The sequence below is a fragment of the Notolabrus celidotus genome, chromosome 15 (genome assembly GCF_009762535.1).
Source record: "Notolabrus celidotus isolate fNotCel1 chromosome 15, fNotCel1.pri, whole genome shotgun sequence".
Classification (NCBI taxonomy): Eukaryota; Metazoa; Chordata; class Actinopteri; order Labriformes; family Labridae; genus Notolabrus; species Notolabrus celidotus.
In genome coordinates this window covers 25,820,255-25,840,155 of record NC_048286.1, presented here as the reverse complement: position 1 = coordinate 25,840,155, position 19,901 = coordinate 25,820,255, and positions in this window count along the sequence as shown.

The window sequence follows — 19,901 nt, the reverse complement described above, 5'->3', positions numbered from 1 at the left end:
GATATGTTGAACACACTGCTGCTTCAGCCTTTCTGAAAATATCACAGTTGGTGACATTTTAATTGACAGGTGAGAAAAAAATGATCTGATTGTAACACGCTGTTCGGCTGTGTTGATGGGAACCAGTCACTAAAGGAAGTGTGGAAAGGTAAAAAATCTACAGTGTCATGTACACTTGTTATGATTCTTGTGGAAACAATATCAGTGGTATACGATTCCTGTTGACCTGGAGCCCCCATGCCTGAAACAAAAGCTGCTGAAGTGCCCTCTTGAATACCTGTTATAGTAGATAAAACATTATAAAATGTCCTCTGTGGTGCCCTTTCAGTAGAAAACACGTGAATGATAAATAAATCCAGCAAATTCATTCAAATCTGTTAACATGACACCCATTTTCAAAAGGCTCTTATACCTGCTTATATAACCTATGTTTCATGTGACAAGGCCAGGCGGCTCAGGGAAACGAGTGCAAATCTATTCCTCTTTTTTCAAGCTGAGAGAGGCTGCTGTAATTGTGCTCTCTGAGAGGATAAAGCCAGACATGTCAGCTAAATGCTCTGCTCTTAGTATGATATGGAGCATGTAGGTGGCTCACACTTTTCCCTAGTTCATTGAAGAAGTATATGGCAATTTATCAAACTCCCTGTCTTTGACCATATCGTGGAAATCCACCTGGAAAGAGGGGGTGAGGGATAACAGAGGAGGGGGATGAGAGGAAGGAGGGGGAGTTACTGTAGGAGTTGCTGTTGTACGGATTCACACAGTGACAGCAGGGATAAGGATGGTATAGAGGTGGTTCACAGAGATCTATCATCATGCCCTCCAAACATAACATATAAAGTGGTTGGTCACAGAGCGAAGAGGTAAAGCGTAATCCATTAACCCCTAATTCTCCTCATGGTCACACTCTCTACCTTTCCCTTGGTCTTTGGTGTGTTCTTAGAAATAAATAACAAGTCACTTCATGTGTCTTCTGCTTGTCTTTGTACTTTTAATGATTGCCCTCATTGATTGGGCTCTGGTTTGGATGAGGTGGTTTGTGTGCGATGCATTCAGCAGAGATCATTCAGCCGATTAGCACACATTAATTGTGACTTGTTTTTAGCACGCCAGTCTACGCAAAAGCCAAAAATGACTCTGTTAATGGCAGAGTGACATGCAGACAGGCACAAAAGAATCAATAGGAGGAGCAAAAATTTGGAGACAGGTGGAATCAAATAATCAATCCAGATGTACAAATATTTGAGTGATGCTGCTCGATGAAGAAATAGAAAAGTCGAAAAAAAATACGATACCATAAGGACATCTGCCATCGCCGTTGACAAAGCTGATATTAAAAGTCCCACCCCTTCTTGATTTTGATTTGTCGGGGATCAAGAAGTGAGATTAATGAGTGCGGCAGTGTTCCAAAAGTTGAACAGTTTTTTGGGCTGAGGACGCTGAGCACTGGAAACGTTGAATCACATTGGGTTTGAATAGAAAATAGACGCTGGCAGCACCAAAAATGCTATAGTGGACAGTGTGAAATTCAAAACTTGATCTGCTTCCTTTATGGCTTAAAATACAATCATGAACAGTGCTTCTGTACTGAAAGGTATCCAGCTGACAGCTTAGACTGCCATGTTTATGTCTGTTCAAGTGAATAGGCTGGAGGCTGTGAGGCAATAGGCGCTTAAGTCCATCTATAAGAACTCATATACTGTATAGAGTAATCTAGAAATAAGCATCAATTCTCAGTCTGCCTCTGCTTCATGTGCCTGCAGTGAATGTATGGTCTACTGGACCATGACACATGCTCAAATATGAATGCACCAAAGGCCATTTCAGCAGCCCCCAAACAAAACCACAGACAGAGAGAACAAAGAGGAGGGGGACACACAAGGGATGATAAAAGTGTACACTGAAAAGACTTGAGATTACCTTTCCTAACATCTAACAGGACCGCCTAGACACAAACATATACACACATACAGTGTATACACAATCCCTCCAAGTCTACCACTCTCTCAATCATACGTATACATGAGGCGGGATAATAGCCCACCCTCAGTTTATTGTGTTGTTCCCCTCATCGTACAACAGGCTGAAAAAGACAAGAAGATGAAAGAGGTGATTTCTGAAGCAAACACATGTCATTCAGCCTGAACTAGATCTGACTGACATTGCATCCCGAAGGGGCTTCATATGTCTGAACATGTGTGAAAAAGAGACAGGTGGTGAGAGGAAACAGGGGAGAGGCTTGGTTTGTACATATGGTGCTGTATATTTGATCCAACTATACCCACAGGGAGAAGCTGAGATGTACATTGGATGTTTCAGTTCAAAGAAAGGTCTCTCTGCACTTTGTGTTAAATGTGTTACTGTGTCATGTGTTAAACGTTTAATAAGACTGTCAGGGACTTCTACAAATTATATGCCAGGTATCCCATTTCCCATTCTGACATAAAATCCCTTAGAGTAAAAAAAAATGCACCGCAGTCCAAAATAGAAAATAAGGAAAATTCAGTTCTTACAGAAAAAAAAGAAAACATTAATATTGACTCTTTGGTTTGAAGAGAGCTTGGCAATCTCTAGGTGACTTAAAAAAAACAACACAATATGGGATTTCCAGCTCTTAAAAGCGGTTCATTTAAGGAAAGCTGCAGTGACTGGGGTTTATACTGCTGATGGGGATAACATTGTGTCGCCTTGAAAAAATACAATGCATTTGATATGTAGGGTCAAAGATTACATTATATAGAAATTATACTGGTCCAAGACATTTACCCTGTGGCACACTATTTAATGTGAAGAAAACAGGGAGATTTTTCATCCATTACAAAAGCAGCTTGGAATGAAAACCCCAATATGCTCCTTACACCTGTGTTACAACTGAAAATGAGTTTCTAAAGAGTAATTATGATCTTGTACTTGAAAGCCTTGAGATCTAACATCTTTACCACCAAGTTTGAGGAAACATCCCTGCCTCAGAAGGGAGGAGAAAACACCATACTTTTATTTTCTATCTTTAGCGCTGTCCATAGACTATCAGTGCACAGACATCAATTATGAGATCATTTCCTTTTTTAAGTTTCCAGACATTTCTCACTGTGATTTATACTAAAACAACAAAGCCTGTCCGGGACAGGCAAGGTCACGTTGCTCCAACTTAATGCACCATTAATCAGGGAAAGCCATTTGCAATGACAAACTCATCACAGCATCTTGGGGAGGGAGGGGAAGGCTGATAGGAAAAGAAGAAGAAACAGGGAGGATGGGATGAAAGCAGGAGAGATAATCACTTCTTTCATCGGTATATTCTTCTGAGAAACGAAAAGTGAAAAATGCTTCCTGACACTTGGGAAGCTGAGGAGAGATAATCTACCTTGAAAAACACAGATTGCTGAAATATGATACTTTACACTCAGCCAGATGCACTGTGGCATCATATTGTGTGAAGAGGTGACATATTCTGCAGATGAGGTGAAGCTAACATTCAGCGTGAAAACACACTTCCTGTGCACACAGTCGTTTTCGATGGGAGGATGGCAGATGTCTGCTCAACACTTTTCTGTATATTTTCATGGAAATTAAAAGCTGCCTACCAGAAGAGAGTCCTTTAGGAGTGTGGCTGTTTGAATAAAGCAGAGATGATGATTCTGCAAACAGTATGCTGATGAGTCCTTGATCCTGATGATTTTCATCAATAAAAACTGATGTATGTGCATTCAGCTCAGTGAGCACAGCTTCATCTTAAAAGAAAGCTCGTTTACCATCCTGAAGTATCTTAGTGCATTTCTCCATCCTTTGTGAGAAAACTGTGCCTGTCGTTAGACAGACCACACAAGAGTATCAAAACAGAATATTATCAAGAAATGTGTGATCTTGTCATTGCAATCATCGGTCAGGGTTTTTTTAATTAACTTTTTGTACAACAAGTTGTCAAACTGGAAGATTGCTTCAGGGTTTCAATTATGGTGGCTGCAAAATAAAATTCAAAAATCTGATTTCAAAACAACTTTTGTGATTAAAAGTGTTATGCTTCTGCACTGTAAAACAAATTATAATGGATTTTAGTATTAATAAATAACTTTAGTATTTCAATTTTCTATGCTCTACTGCTCCCATCCAACCTGTCCACTTGACCACTGCTAAGTTGTTAATTTTTTTATCTCTCAGTTGATTCCTGAAACATGGCCTCGGCTTGGGTTAAAAAATATATTTTTCTAATTTTTCAATAAAGAATCATACATCAGCAAGGGCTCCATTAAGGCGCAGATCATTGGGTCCCCCTTGAATTCTGACTGGCCAGGGCTATTGATATTAAAAAATCCTGAACTTTGATCAACCATTTGCCTTTTCGCAGGCTGAACGTTTCTTAGATTATCAACTATCCCATCAACTATCAAGATGCCAATATGCTTTGTTTTCTATATTTCAATGCAGCACATTTTCTATTATTTGTACATTAAATTTGATATCTTTAATGTCAGTAGTCACAGTAGAAATGATTAGCCAAGACAGAGAAGGGTAAAAAAAAAAATGCAATTTATTTGTGAACATACTTTGGGTTTCTCCAACTAGGCCCCACAACTGCCATTGTTTGAAACATAACAGTACAATTAGCAGAGCCATGAGAATGAGAAAGACGGGTAAGAAATTACCCCAGCTTTCTTCCTGATCTTCCGGCTGTGTAAGATGCTTGATTCTGATTGGTTCAAACCCCTTCACAACAGTGATTAACTTTCACTGACATGAGTAACGTCAGAGGCAAACTGATCACACGCCATGTCAAATCAATCCACAGTAAAGAGTTCTGGCATATTTTGCTTCTGCTTGTTGATACCATAGATTGTTAGATGAGATAAAAGCACTATTATACGTTCGCATCAAAACAGTGTGGCTAAAGCGGTAATTTTGTTTAGCCTTCTAAATCGGCAGGTTATGAACATTTTCATATGGATCCTATCCAGCAATATTAGCAACGGCAGTGGAGCCTGTTAGAGCAACTCTAAGTCACCTGTCACTACAAAGAAGCTTAAACCGTGAGCGGTGGTGATGACAGCAGCAGGGTTCAACATTGACATTTGCCTTGTTTATTTTTAAAGGTGTGTGAACTGCAGAGCTCAGAGAAGAAGGAGAGCTGGATGAGGACAATTTCATGTTGAATTGACCGAAACAGGCAGTCAAGAATTCATCACCATGAAACGCTGCCATGGAATCACTGGGACTATTTTTAAAAACTGTATACATTAATTATTTTAGATTAATAAAATAATCTTTTAATAAAGTTTTTTTTGCCAATGTGTTTGAATTTCAAGTTAGTAGCCGAGTTATACGCAGGATAATGTATGGTAAGCAGGTAGTTATGGGAAATAGAATCTAGACAGGGTGAGACAAGACCCCGACATGCATGTATCCTTCATGCCAGCTTTGAACAAATCAGAGCACAAGTCACCAGTCAACTGGTGTGCATCAACTCAGCTCTGATTATGCAAATGTAGATATAACTTTTCACTTTTTTATTACCTTAACAGAGAGGTTATAAGACAGTTTAACTCCTGTACAGTGAGCATAAAGGATAACAAATAAAGAAATAAGCTACAAACCCAAAACTGATTTTGGAACCAGGCTGTAAATGCGTTGTTTCTTCCATAAAAATTGGTGTTTTAAGATGGGAGTTAATGAAATGGGATGCATTTGAGAAATAATTCAAGATATTTCACTGAACACTTAAAGGCACACTAGATTTGCACACTTTGATCCCAATTACTTAGATGAGAAAAAGAAAAGAATCAAATATCTAACTAAGTTACATCATAGAATCAATGATTGTCTTGCAGCAGGCATGTTGGAAAAGCAGTCAGATATCATGCGCCTAGAGCTAAATTGATCATTTAACATGAGGGCAAGTTAATGTGGATGTTGGAGGGACTGAGAACCTGACCTTAAAATATCAGGAGGTCTTCATCAAGCCCACAAATCATCAGAGTAAGCATGTGTGTGTTATGCCTGACCATTGATCTACAGTATATTGATAACCACTGTTAGTGATCACCTCCTAGCAATCCACCACCACCAGCTATGTGGGCCAGAAAATTCAATCTCCCAGTTAAAGCGGTACTTTCAGTCAAGAGGGGATTTGATGCATGACACATGCATGCTGCAGGGAACCAGGAGTCAGATAACGAACTTTAGATGTATGTTTGTGCCAATAGCTGCCTCCAAGGGGATCAGCTGATTGGGTCTCAACTTTATTCTAACATATTGACAATGTAGAGCAACACTTCCCACTTAACATGTTGTAGATGTGTACAACTTACTCTCTCTCCATTGATGTAACATAATAATCTTTGAAATCTAAGTTTTAGCATTTTATTTTGAAGAATATATACTGACTGATGTTCTCTTAAAGATTTCTTTAACATTCTTTCACTCTTTTGAGATGGTTTTTGAAATTTCAAGCTACCAATCATGTGTTTTCTCTTAATGTTCCTTCTCATAATAAAATCTAAATCACAACTCTGATTAGTACATTTTTATTCATCACACCCCTCCTTGTGCCCCAAAACTTGAAGAAAGCCGCCGTACCCCCGCTTTTACATTCTGGACCTGAAAAAAAAAACTGGTCGTACTACTCCTTACGTTCTAGATACTAAAAAAGTCGTCATGCACCCTCTTACATCAAGAACCTGAAAAATGTCACCTTACATCCCAAACCTGAAAAAGTAGTCATACCCCCTTGTGTCTCGAACCTGAAAAAAGTCAGGTGTTGGAAGTGCCATGATGAGACTGACACTCAAGTGTGTACAAAGTCAACTCAAGAGGTTCAGAAAGGAAGGGATAGAAGGTGTAGCCCCTCGGCCCTTTAACTCCATATGTTTGGTTGCCCAGATTAATAATGATCGAGGTCTTGGTTTGAAAATCCAAGCCTAGAATGAGGGGAAATGCTAGAATGTCATCATCAATGATGTGCGTCTCTATAGACCGCATCACATCATGCCAGCCATACATTAGTTGCACTTTTAATAAGGCCCCATTGCAAGTTTTCTCAAAGCTGTGGTTGTCACTTGGCTTCATTTGTTCATCCTCCCGAGCCGGTTTCAGCCACTGACTGTCACATGAGGGAATATGTGCATGCAGTATCAATAACAGCCTCATCCTCTGACCTCTATGGGAACATGTAATAGAGTTATGGCGCCTTGATGTACTTCGTATTACCTGAGTATTTTATTTTTAACGCAGCACTGCAACACAATCTGGCTATGACAGTGTTGAGAACGTTGGACGCTGTAGTCTGGTTGGCAGAGGAGGGATGTGAACAGCTACCAGTATAACATGTGAGATCTCCCTTGGCAGATAATGTGGTCGGAGGCCCACAGCACTCTCGGTGCTATCCTGGTCGGCCAGGACAGTTTGGAAGCCGCCCTGCCGATGATGTCATTTTGATCGGGATTATCCTGATGCAGCAACGTATCCATAAAGCGCACAATGCTGCATTCACAAAACTCCTCCTGACTCCTAGCTAGTCCTGTTAGCTCATCCATCTTACTTACGTTACAACTTACGTTGCCCATGATGAGAGAGGGGAGACATGGCTTATAGCCTATCTCCTCTCCATACGCCATAACATAATGTGATAACAGTAATGATGGTAGTTTTATAGTTCATTGATTTGGATACAAAATTTACAAACTGTTTTTGATAAGTGTTGTATAAGATTTGTTTCTAACATTCTTCTGATGTGTTTGATTTTTCTCTTTCTTCTTATTTCTTTCTATCTATTCTGAACTTGAAGACTAGTAGAAATGCAAAGATTGGATTTATCTGTGTTTTTGCATTTCAATCATATAGTGTTAAACTGGTACACAATGTATGACATGAGATGTGATCGAAAAGGATTTAAAGGTATTTTACATCACAATTTCAATACTGGCCGTTTTGGCTCAGTTTAAGTTTGGTTGCTGGGAATGTTCACAATTGCAGCCCTAACAATTAAAGCAGACACACAAACAGTTCAGTTTTTTCGTACAACATTGCTCCTCTGTTTGTTTTTTAACTTTTTGTGTTCTCTTTTTTTGTTGTTGTTGATGAAGCCCTGAAAAAGCATGATACTTCAGAGTAATGTAATACTCATTTTTCTTTTGCCTCCATCAGGCATGAGTGGAAGTTTTGATAAATCTGACCCTGACAGTTGTGTTATGTCTACTCAAATCTTAGCAAGTGTACTGTAGCTGTTTTACTTCTGGTTAAATATCCAGAAAGTCCAGACATACATCTCATTTTAAGATACTACAAGCAACACATAATGCCCAAATTGCTTTATTAAGTAGAACAACCTGCCAGTGGGGTGAGCTCAATATACTGAGGTTTCTTGATATAAAATGTAATTCTGAATACAAGAATCTTAACAATAAATTTCAGTAACTGCATTGTCAGATTTTTTTTAACTTGTTACAAGCAGTTCAGGTCTTTTTTTCTCGCTGGTAATATCTTGAAATCCAGCTTATATCTGTTACATGAATTTGTAATCAGACAAGTACTCTGGCTACATTTTGCAATCTACTTGTGATCTCTATGATGTGGTCACACTTTTTGTTTGATTAGTTCTTACAGAAAATGTGCTTACCAAATGCCCTCAAGGCTTTCAATCTAAAAACATGAAATCAGTCTCCAGACTAGATGAAAACATGGTTAAATCAGTGGCCATAATTGTAGAGTAGAGCTGCTCCGTTATTTACTGATGGTAAAGCCAACATGTAACACCTGTGAAACTTGAAGTGGGACTTAAAGAGTGTGTGTCCAGTAAATGAAATGCAGAGGTGAGTAAAGCTCATTACTCACTGTCGCAAAGCGAATGACAGGTACATCAAACCTGAAAACGCACACAGCAAGCTATTTATAAATAACAGTGACAGGAGCATCGAGCTGACGTCCCATTTCATGTTTTCTCCGCCCGCCGCTCTGATCAGGCTCCTATTTTCTGAACAGCTGGCACAGATGCAGCGAAAGATCCCATGTGCAAACACACTGACACTATAACCTCTCCCTTTATAGCGCTCCTCCAGCAGAAAACACACACACACACACACACACACACACACACACACAGGTATACTGAAAGACAACATGGCACTCTTGTCCACCCGTCAAAGACTTGCGAGGACTCCTCCCTGAAAGCAGCTCCCTTTAAAGAGTTCTATTAATTGGTTGCAGCTCTCCCCAGGGTGGAAGCAGTGTCTAACAGCAGACACGGTAATGGTTTGCCATGGGAGCTGTGCATTAAACATACAGCTCAGTAGAGCCACAAAGGAACGCTTTGGTGCCTGAGCTGAATGACTGAGCCTGTATAGATGCCCATTGTGGAATTATCACCACGTATTAACAGTCTGGGGTTACGATAATGAAGCCAGCGTATGCTTTTTGACAGAGATACTCAGAGGAATAGATACAGGAGAATTGACAGGTGTGTGTCTTGTTGGCCCTCAGGGATCAGAGTCACTTTTGATAACAGTCTTCTGGAGAGTGTACTGTAATAGCTTTCATAATGAGCTCTGCTCGGGGTCATTTTCTGCTCCATGTTCTGTGTAAGAAAATAAAACAGTTATGTAATCTAAGAAAACGTCAATAAGAACGTCAATAAGAAAGCCATTGAAAAGAGAAAATGTCCCTCACAGCACCGTGACCTTTGGTCGGCGGGCTCGGCTCAGAAAAGGATTCTGATTGGACAATGGGAAAAATGGGTGTGCGTTCTGTTATCTGCTGAATGGAATCTATACTCCTGGACGTTTAACAAGGCCTCAAGTCTTATCAATTAATTTTCTTGCAGCTTCTTAACACATGACTGAAAACTCTTAGGGGCACTCATCTGAAATTATTTAATGGCAAACATGGTCTAATATGAATGTACGGTTTTGTTAAATAATAATACACTGAAAACACAACAATGCACTAACTATTTTATTCACGAAACAGGGTGGTTAACCCACTCAACTATCCATCCATCCATCCATCCATCCATTATCTTGACCGCTCATCCCGTTAGGGGTCACGGGGGGCTGGAGCCTATCCCAGCTGGCTTCGGGCGGTAGGCAGGGTACACCCTGGACAGGTCGCCAACCTATCACAGGGCCCCACTCAACTATATTATATATATTTTTATATGAATATGTAAATATATATTTATATTTTTGGCCTTTTTTCCTTTCTTTTATAGTACAGCTGAAGAGAGACGGGAAATGTGGGGAGTAGAAAGCGGGGGAAGACGTGCAGGAAACGGTCGACCAGCCAGGAATCGAACCGGCGACCCCTGTGATGAGGACTGTAGCCTCTGTATGTGGGGTGCTTAGACCGCTAGGCCACCAGCGCCCCACTCATAAATTTTACACAAAATGTATCTGATAATAGTGTGACTGTGAGGCTGAAAACTTGATGATATAACAGACTTAATATCCATCTTCCACAAACACATTTTTTATGATCATCTATACCTCTTTCATTTCTTCTCTTTTTCTCTAATCAAAATGATTGCTTAATATCCAGACTGTCCTACATAATCCTGACAATAATGTAACTGTCATTAACATTATCTCATTCTTGTTGTGCTATCTCACCAACAAGAAATAATGATGTACATGAACAATAACACAAAAGACATGTATAGCCCCGTTTCCACCAAGCGGTTCAGTTCGGTTCGTCTCGGTACGGCACGCATTTTGTGGTGTTTCCATTGACTAAAACTGGGACAGGTCCCCAAATTACCGAGCTGTATCCCACTTTTTGGTACCCTTCTCTTGGGGTGCCAGACATACCGATCCGACCCCAGAAGGTGGAGCTAGAAACACCGCAGTCCATTGATTGGTCGAAAGAATTCCCGTGCAACAGCGGTAATAAAGAACAACACATAATCCTGCCATGTTTAAATCTCCAGTGGACTTCGAGAAGATAACTTTTTTGTTTGGAAAATGGCATCAAGAAACAGCGTTCCATGGTCGACCGCGGAGGTGCAGACTTTCCTTGCAATTTTCTTCTTCGTTGTATTTATTAGCGGGGTACACTGTGTTGCGCTGCCATGACGGCTTACGCGCCGCCAGCCAAGTAGGGCATGGTTGGCTGTGGAAACGCAAACAGGATCAGGCGTTACCGATCCCACCTGTACCAAACTGTACTGATTCATACCAGACCGCTTGGTGGAAACGAGCCATATGTAGGTACTAAGGGCGTGATCTACTAAGATCTCAAATAACAGATGCTATATTGCGTGTGCAAACTAAAACATTGCGCGTGCTATTTCTGGGCATGTTGCGGGTGATCTACTATGATTGCATGCGCAAATGATAACAAGTGCAAAAGTGGAACGGACCGCCCTTAAATGAGGATTTTGTGTGTACTAAATCGGCTGTCCCCATGGATAGTTTTGGAAAGCAGAGTGGCCGTATACGAAAAATGAAGTTAGAAGCCATGGAGTTGGAGGTTTTAGTGGAGGACGCAAATAAACACATCGGTGAACTCCAGCAGAGACATCTCAGCATTTTTGGGAGGCCTGTGAAAAGGTGAATGCTGTGAGAAAAAAACAGAAGATCTGCCGATGAAATAAAAAAGAAGATGAAGAACATTTAATTAGTTCAAAAGTCTGCCAGTCTTGCTCTAGCTACTTAATTGGGAAGTAGTTCTCCAAGTTAAAACTAATTAAAACCCCCTTGAGGAGCACGGTGGGACAGGAGAGACTGAGTGGACTTGACAGAGCAAAGAAAATGGATATACAGCACATCGTGGACAAGTCCGCGGAGCTTAAGGCTCGTCCAAACAGTGGTGAGTAGGCCGATTACTTCATATAGATTTTTTGTTTGTATGTGAAGATGTGGGCTGCTGTGCCAATTTTACTAAACTTTATAGCTGTTGATACATTGGCCTACTGTGCTCTCATTAGTTGAAAAAAGTGGGTGTCAGAATGATGCAGACGCTATAGCGAGTGCTATTTTGATCTATTTTGCTCTAACAGACGCAATCCTCGGTGCTCCCGGTTAGTACATCAGCTTTGCATGCACTATCAAGTTTGCATGTGTTTTTATACACGCAAACCTTTAGAAGATCAGGCCCTTAAAGACCAACCTATTACAAAAGAGGAAAAGCATCTCTTGCTCTCTATCCTTTGATAACTGAAGTTTGTTTTCTGAGACTCAGTTATAGCGGGATCCTTTTTATAGGAAACCAAAATAAACCTGAGCCAGCGTCTGTTATCTGAGGAGGGTGGAGTTTAAATCCAAAGTTAGTGGTTTCTTTGCCGTCGTTAGTCCTGGTGGCCAAATTTGTTTCTGATTCAGACTTGAGTCAAGGCCGTCTGCATTGTTTATCCGGTCAGCGTGGAGTCACAGGGTTTAATATTACTCAAGGAAAAGAATAAATCAATGTCCAGATTCCTCTGTTAACACACCGGGAGGTATTGTTTTTGTGTAACAAAAAGTGCAGACACCACACGCACACCTAAAACGTATTATATGAAAGTGCGTGACTTCTCCTCGTTCTCTTTTTCTATTACGTGGGAGAGCCATGCTTGACAGAATCCTGCATCCTGAGCTTTCCTTTTGATTTTCCCTCTTCTCATGTATCACACGAGACCAACAGGTAAATAAATTATAGCACGGCCACTCTTCAAAACTAGGTTTAATTATCCACAGGCAGCTCAACAGGGCTGTTTTTTCCAAAGGGTGACAACCTCTGTTCCTTGAACCTTGGCTACACACACACATAGGCAAACCAGCAGGCACAAAGCCATTCATCATGGTGTCAGTGGGACGCCTCTGAGGAGGACTCCTGGGTAAAAAGCTCTCGAATTAGAATTCTGTTTCACATGTTTACTGGGCTCTCGCATGTCTGTGAGGTCTGGCACCATGAGGTTAAGTGTGTGTGTGTGAGGGAGATGAAGAGGCCCTTCATGCTGTGGGAGATGGCGCCACATGATTAGGATACAGTATCAACACTGTGGTGTGTAAATACACTGATTAGATAATAAACTCAGAGCCACATTGTGTTTCGCAGAAGGCTTGACAACAAAATATTCATTATTTGGTCTTTTGAGAGATCGATCCTGCATATCAAAATGTATAAGGGATCATTTAATGAGTACACTTCTCCACAGGGAGGATGAAGACTGACTGGATTTAAAAATACATCTTATATACTGTGAATATGTTTAACTACATATCAGCAGTCCAACCACTTACCACGAAAATAAGCGCCAGATATCAGAAACAAAAAGCTTTTACATGCCTTCAATGGGTATGAAATCTTCTTATATTTTGTATCTTGTTATAGTTGTAAAAACAATACTTATTTTCCACAGAGGACCATTTCCAAAATAGCTGCTACAACTCAGCAGCTCTGTCACTTTTATTACCTCAATCCTTGCTCTCGGATGAAGAGCACAGATAGATTTAAATTGAAATGTGCCAGTGGACATAAACACGTGTAAATCTCCCACAAGACTATCATTCAATCACTCAAATTGTATCCATGATTACTTTTAAAATAGAGCACCTTTCAAAATCCAAGTTACAATGGCTACGTTTACATGAGACTTTTAATTCCTCTTTAATTCAGAATAAAAATTAAATCCTCTTTAAAGAGATTAAAAATGACCTTGTAAACACCTAATTCCGAATGAAAATGACCATTCCGAATCAAACTTAAATCCGAAGTAAGTATCTGGTTTATTCTGATTTTAAATCCAAATTGAATAATTCCTTGATCATGTATACGTTCATCCTGCTTTAAATTAATTCCAGTCGTTCTGCGCATACTCATTCCCTTGTCCTGTCACGATAACGCACATATTCCGCACTGGCGAGCACATATTCCAGGCTGAGGTCAAGCAGCTGTCGCACTAACCGGCTTTGATTCGCCAAAGTACGGTCTTCCGCCTCCCTTCTCTGGTCCTCTATCTCTCTTCTCCTCCTCAGCTGACGAAAGTGAAGCAGTATGTTTGTGTCCAGCTGCTTATTCAAAACTATAATCAAAATCAAAGCGAAAGTTGTACTTATTGTGTGGTCTTCCATGTTGTAACCGAAAATAAAAGAAGTAGGAATTGGAGTCTGTTTTCTTCCGGTAGACGTAAATACGTCACGCCCGACCCTGTCCAATCAGAACCCTTCCTAACCCCCGGACCTTAAGCAGAATTGAATAAAGACGATTAAACGTGTTTTCCATGTAAACCTCAATTCAGAATTACTATTTCCATGTAAACGTGAAGGAGGATACTTTAATTCTGAATTATTTAATTCTGAATAATTAATTCAAAATTTAAAAAAAATAATGTAACCGTGGCCAATGAGCTTCACAAAGTTTGTTTTTGTTTGAATTGTGCTCTTGGCATTTTAAGTAATTTGTGAAGGTTTTCAAGGATTACGCTGATCAGTGATCAACTTGAATTCGAGTGACGGCTGGCCTGTCTGATGCATTCCAGGTAGTATTGTGTCTTCTGAGAGCGATTCTAGTGAGCAACATGAGTAAAATTAAGGATGACATGGTGTGAAAACAAGCAAGATTGCTTCTTAGGTTTAAACTTGGAAGGTTATATGAAAAATGGAAATGGAATAATGAAAGAGAAACTAGGTGAGGATTGTGTGAAGTTGGTGGTTGCAAGCTGGGCCTTTCTCTTTCATGCATTGAAAGAGAAATAATGGCCCACTGAGAAAGCTGGGATTTGGCATCCTGGTGCCAGAGCTCCAGTTGAGCAATGTTGCGAAGTTAGTACATTTTAGACCACAGTTAACAGGAATCCCGGTATGAGAAGCTCCAGCTAAGCTATAATGCAAAGTGGTAGAACTTAAAACCCCAGTAAACAAAGGGCAGGAGAGGGATGGGTTAGAATTTTCAAAGAGCCGGAAGAGACGTGGTTGAGGTGAGGCCCTGCTCCTGAAACTTTGTTGAATTACAAGGGTCTATAACTTGGTAAAAACCATGGACAGTCTTACAGGTAATCAGTAAAATCTTCAAATTGGTACTAAATTAAAAAACTCTTAACACACATGCGCACAATGTAATTCTATGATATTTGGCGTGAGAGCTGAATACATATTCTCACCATTTACTGTCCTGGTGTACTTATGAAGATATTTACAAGCCTTTCTCCGTTGTCATTTAGACAAAGAAAATATTCATAAACACCTCTAGTATGGACAGAATGGATGTAGCCTAAGAGGGATAGAGGGAGAGACAGAAAGAGAGCAATGAAAAGAGACAAACAAATAACAAAAATGACAACAGATACTGCAGACTTATTGTAACAATGCCACTGCCATGTAGAAATATGACTGATACTTACAATAACAAATACAGCTTAAATAGACATAATTCAAGTTTAAATAATAAATATTATAGTAAATGTAGCAGTGTGAGTCAAGCTGGTCCATTGCAGCATGTGGTCCATAACAGGGATTATGGAGGGACAGGAGCCAACAAAACCAGAAAACACAAAAACATATTGTGAAGAGAAAAATGTGGTACCATGCAGAATGAAATCTAAATTTTTACAAATGGAAAGAGTTGTGTCAAGTCCCCCAGCAGTCTAAGCCTATAGCAGCATAAGTAGAGGCTGGTCCAAGCTTGAGCTGGCTCTAACTATAAGCTTTATCAAAAAGGAAAGTTTGATGTCTGCTCTTAAAACTAGAGGCTGTCGGCCTCTTGGACACTGACTGAAGGAACAAAGGCTCTCCCATACTTCAAACAACAAAACAGAGGCGAACCAGAGGTGGTCATTTTCAAGTCAATTAGTCTATAGCAAGTGTAAAATGGAAATGCACCAGTGCTCAGTAAAAGAGGTCTCAAAGAGGTTTTAAAACAGGTCTTCAAAAGTTTAGGATGGGGATGACATGTTGGAGTTTGTATCAGCTTTTGGAAATTCAGCTTTGAATGTCATTTCAAAAGCGTAGCTACATGAAAAAATGTGTGCTATATTTTAGTGATTCTATACAGTGGTACCTATACTCCAGAGGATGCTGCAGAATTCAGAGGGGACTTTGAACTTCAAGTTGCTGCTGCCTTGTCATTTATGTAAGTTTATGCATGTTTCTGTATGCCAATGTATGTACAGAGAGTCTGAACAAATTGTAGACCAACCTCATTGCTGCTGAGCGTGTCTCTTTGCTGTGACAGAGGGACAAATGGTGTGGGAATTAACCTGGAATGTAAATGCTCCCGTTGAGAATAATGGAAACAGAGCACATAGGAGCTTTGATACAAGTACTCAGGAGATTTCAGAGTCACAGTTTGAGTTCCAAACATAGACTGTATAAAATATGGGCGTAGTATCCATGACGTTACCCATCTGTTTGTGAAGCGCTGTTTTGAGGCCAATCGCCGGCGGCGGCCATATTGCTGCTGTTGACTGACTGTGACGTTAAGAGGCGGAGTTTGAGCCTCCTAGCCAACAGCTACAGTGTTCCCGCCTGTCAATCAAGTCAGCTGGAAGACTCGTAATCTCTTTGAAATTGACGCGTTAGAAAATAATTCACCCCCCTCACAGTGTGTGCCGATCAAGAAAATGAGCTATCCAGACTACACTCGTCTTTTGAACCAGGCTGTAAACATGTTTATTTCTGCTGTAAAGATCGTCTTTTTTTAATTGGTGTGTATGTGGTTTCCGGTACTTCCGGAGCCAGCCTCAAGCGAATCCTCGATGAGCTGCAGTTTGTAGCACTTCCGCATTGGACTCATTTTTAGACCAGAGGTTGCTGCTTGGTTAAAAAGTTATCTGTACCTTTAGTAACACAGACAAATTTTACACCTCAAGACTTGTTTAACTTCTAAGCCTCCTTATAGACAGCATGAAGATAAAGTAATTGTGTTGTCAGGTTGTCCAGTCATCTGTACTGTAGTACATTCCTCTGCATTTTCCAACCTTATGTTTGGCACAATATCCACTTGGAATTAAAAATGAAATTTCAGTGGTCAAAATATGATAACCGCTGCTCTTAAAACAATCATTTTGGACATTACCTTTAAAAAAAATACAAGGAACTTGTGTTCTAACAAAAAGGATTATGTGCTAACTAGTGAAACCTAGTCTCAACATTGAAGTTTCATAACCAACCATATAGAGGTGGGCACAGTTAATTAACCTCAGCATTGATGCACCTAGTGATGGGAATTCTGTCTCTTTTCAGAGATCAAGATAATTTGGCTCAGCAAGAACTGGCTTTTTTGGCTCCTGAACAGCTCTTATTCCATTTTGGTTAACAAGAGCTCTTAAAGCTGAGTCAACACGTAGGCTACTCTCCACCTCAGCTTTATTGTGTGCTGCGTTCCTGCAGTGAAGTCATCTGAAAAAGACAAAGTTAAAGCAAAATTAATTTAATGGAGGGTAAAGGTTTCACTAATCGTTGTTCAAATTACATGCAAACTAAGATTGTTTTAAAAAGTAACACCAATAATTAACAATTAACAGATGAATGTATGGGACGTGTGTCCAGCTCCGCTACAACATGACTTTAGTGTCTTTCAACACCTAACATGAGGAGAAGTTGGGATGGATGGGAAGCAAGAGCCAGTCCATCGCAGGGATATTAAGTGGGTGTTGCTTTGCCAAGTGAAGACAACAACACTTTGGGGGATCAACAGATAGCTCAGGCCTCCTGGGACCCTCCCCTTGGGGCTAACTCGTACCTTCCTCCATAAACACACACCACAAAGAAAAAGAGGAGGAAACACAAGAAAATAAAGAGAAACTATGTAGAGAGATTTAAGAAAGAGGACAAGGAAGGCAGGGCCAGGGTGAGACGCCTGTGTGAGCTCTATATTGGAGAGAGCATTATACTATACTACACTATATGAAACCAGTATATAACCCGGTTAACAGACGCTGAATCAGAGTGCATGTTGGAGTCTCTTCAGTCTCTCCCTGTTTATGTTGAAGACAGAAGCAGCAGCATTTTCACTCTTTGGTCAGACAGTACAGCATCTGAGAGAGTTCAGACCCAATCGGTCTGTCCTCATGTGTGGATTCATTACTGACCAGATTTTTGTCAAAGGTGACTGTGTGCTTCCTTCCCCTTTGATGGGAAAGGTGAGCTGTCTGCAATGAATGTTGAACCACGACATGGAAAATGAGTAAGCTATCTCTTTCAAACTGTTGATCTTTCATGGGTGAAATGGAAGTCTTTCATGTTGGGAGGACGCAAAAGGCCAAAGAGGGGGAAGGAACCTGTCAGACTAATATTTCACTCAGGGTTATTTAATTATTTTCTGTACCAGTCACTCTGTTTCTTTTTTATACTTGAAAGTCAGTGAGCAGCTAAAATTACATTTGCATTTGAAGCGATATCAGCAAAAAAAGGTTAACATCGAAAGGTGAGAAAGTTGGAGCGAGTGATTACACATCAAATATGCCTACAAGCGTTCCTTATTAACATTCACATTCATGCACAGGGACTGACAATCAGAAATGATCAATATAGCGTCTCACATCAAAGCTGACATGTTGTTTTCTTTCTTCCTATTTTATAGGTTATGTAACTGACCCTTAAACAAATAATAGCGTTTAGATGGACTTATCCAAATAAGGTGAATTTAAATGGGAGACATTTTACCACCAAATAGTTTCATTTACACAGAATTGCACGATTGTTTGTCACCAGTTTTGGAAATTTTCTACAAAACTCTTTCAAAGTCCCCTTATCCTGTTTCCTACAGCAGAACTCACCCCATTCAGCTTTGCTTTGACAAGCTAATGTCAGGTTTTGCAGTGGTCGGACCTCAAAACAGACTCATGGCAATTCAATAGATTTATTGTTAAAAATGAGGTTGGATATGGAGTTTGAAGCTGGGGAAGGAACAGATGATCTGGCAGCTGGACGGGTTGAAGCAAGCAGTTGTAAAATCCTGGGTGAATTGTAATCCATGTAAAGAAACTGAACACTAGTGAAGACTGGTGTAAGACTCAGGTGTGAAGGTTGATTGGCAGAGGAGTGCAGTGGAGAGCCACGCCCTGACAGACACAGGGGAGAGGAAAACAACTGAAACACAAGGAAAGAGGAAGGAGCCATGACAGCTAAGGAGTAACTGGTTAGCTTTTGTGCACAACTCATCTCACACTTTAAGCAATGTAGAGCTAAAGTCCACAAAATGGAGGTTGATTTTGTGACCTATTAGGTACACAATCCACTATTACTCCTCTGTTTGGGTGTAAACTATCGCACAGAAGTAAGCAGTTAAGAGCTGATGGGTCTCATTTGTCTTCTTAATTACTTTGTGAATAATGTCTTATTGTCAACAGAGCTACACTAACACGCTGCTTAGCTGTAACCTTCAGCTAACCAAAACACACATTTAACTCCCTGTAAAAAACATCCCTCAGGTCGACTGTACAGTCCTCAGCAGAACACAAGAAATCTATTCAAAGCTAAAACTCATGGTTATGGAAGTTCAGTGACTCTGGTGTCAGAGTTTGACCCACCTCCATTCTGCTTATTTGGTAAATGTGGTTGAATTCATCAATGAATTGGACAATGGACACAGAAGACTCAGGAGACTCTGACTGCTTACGTTGAAATAGTTTATGTAGAACTCGATCAAGGAGAAATAATATAACAGTACAGAGGCAGGGGAGTGCAGTGCAATGCCAAGTCAGTTCTGCAAGACAATTCCTCAGGGGTGATGTTTTATCCCCAAAGACGACACTACAGTTAGATAACCATATTTGGACAAGAGGAAACAAAACCATTGGGAAGAAGAGCGGTGCTCTAGTCTGGAGACACTACGTCAGTCTTAACATACAGGTAAAACAGGAGCAGGGAAAAAGACCTTGATTACTACAGTGACCCTGTCTTGCCTATCACCCAGAAGCTTCAGCTGACATTGGAAGGAAGTAACTATGCACCTGACACTTAGACTGGAAAGAGACAAGTGTGAAACATTCCTACATACAT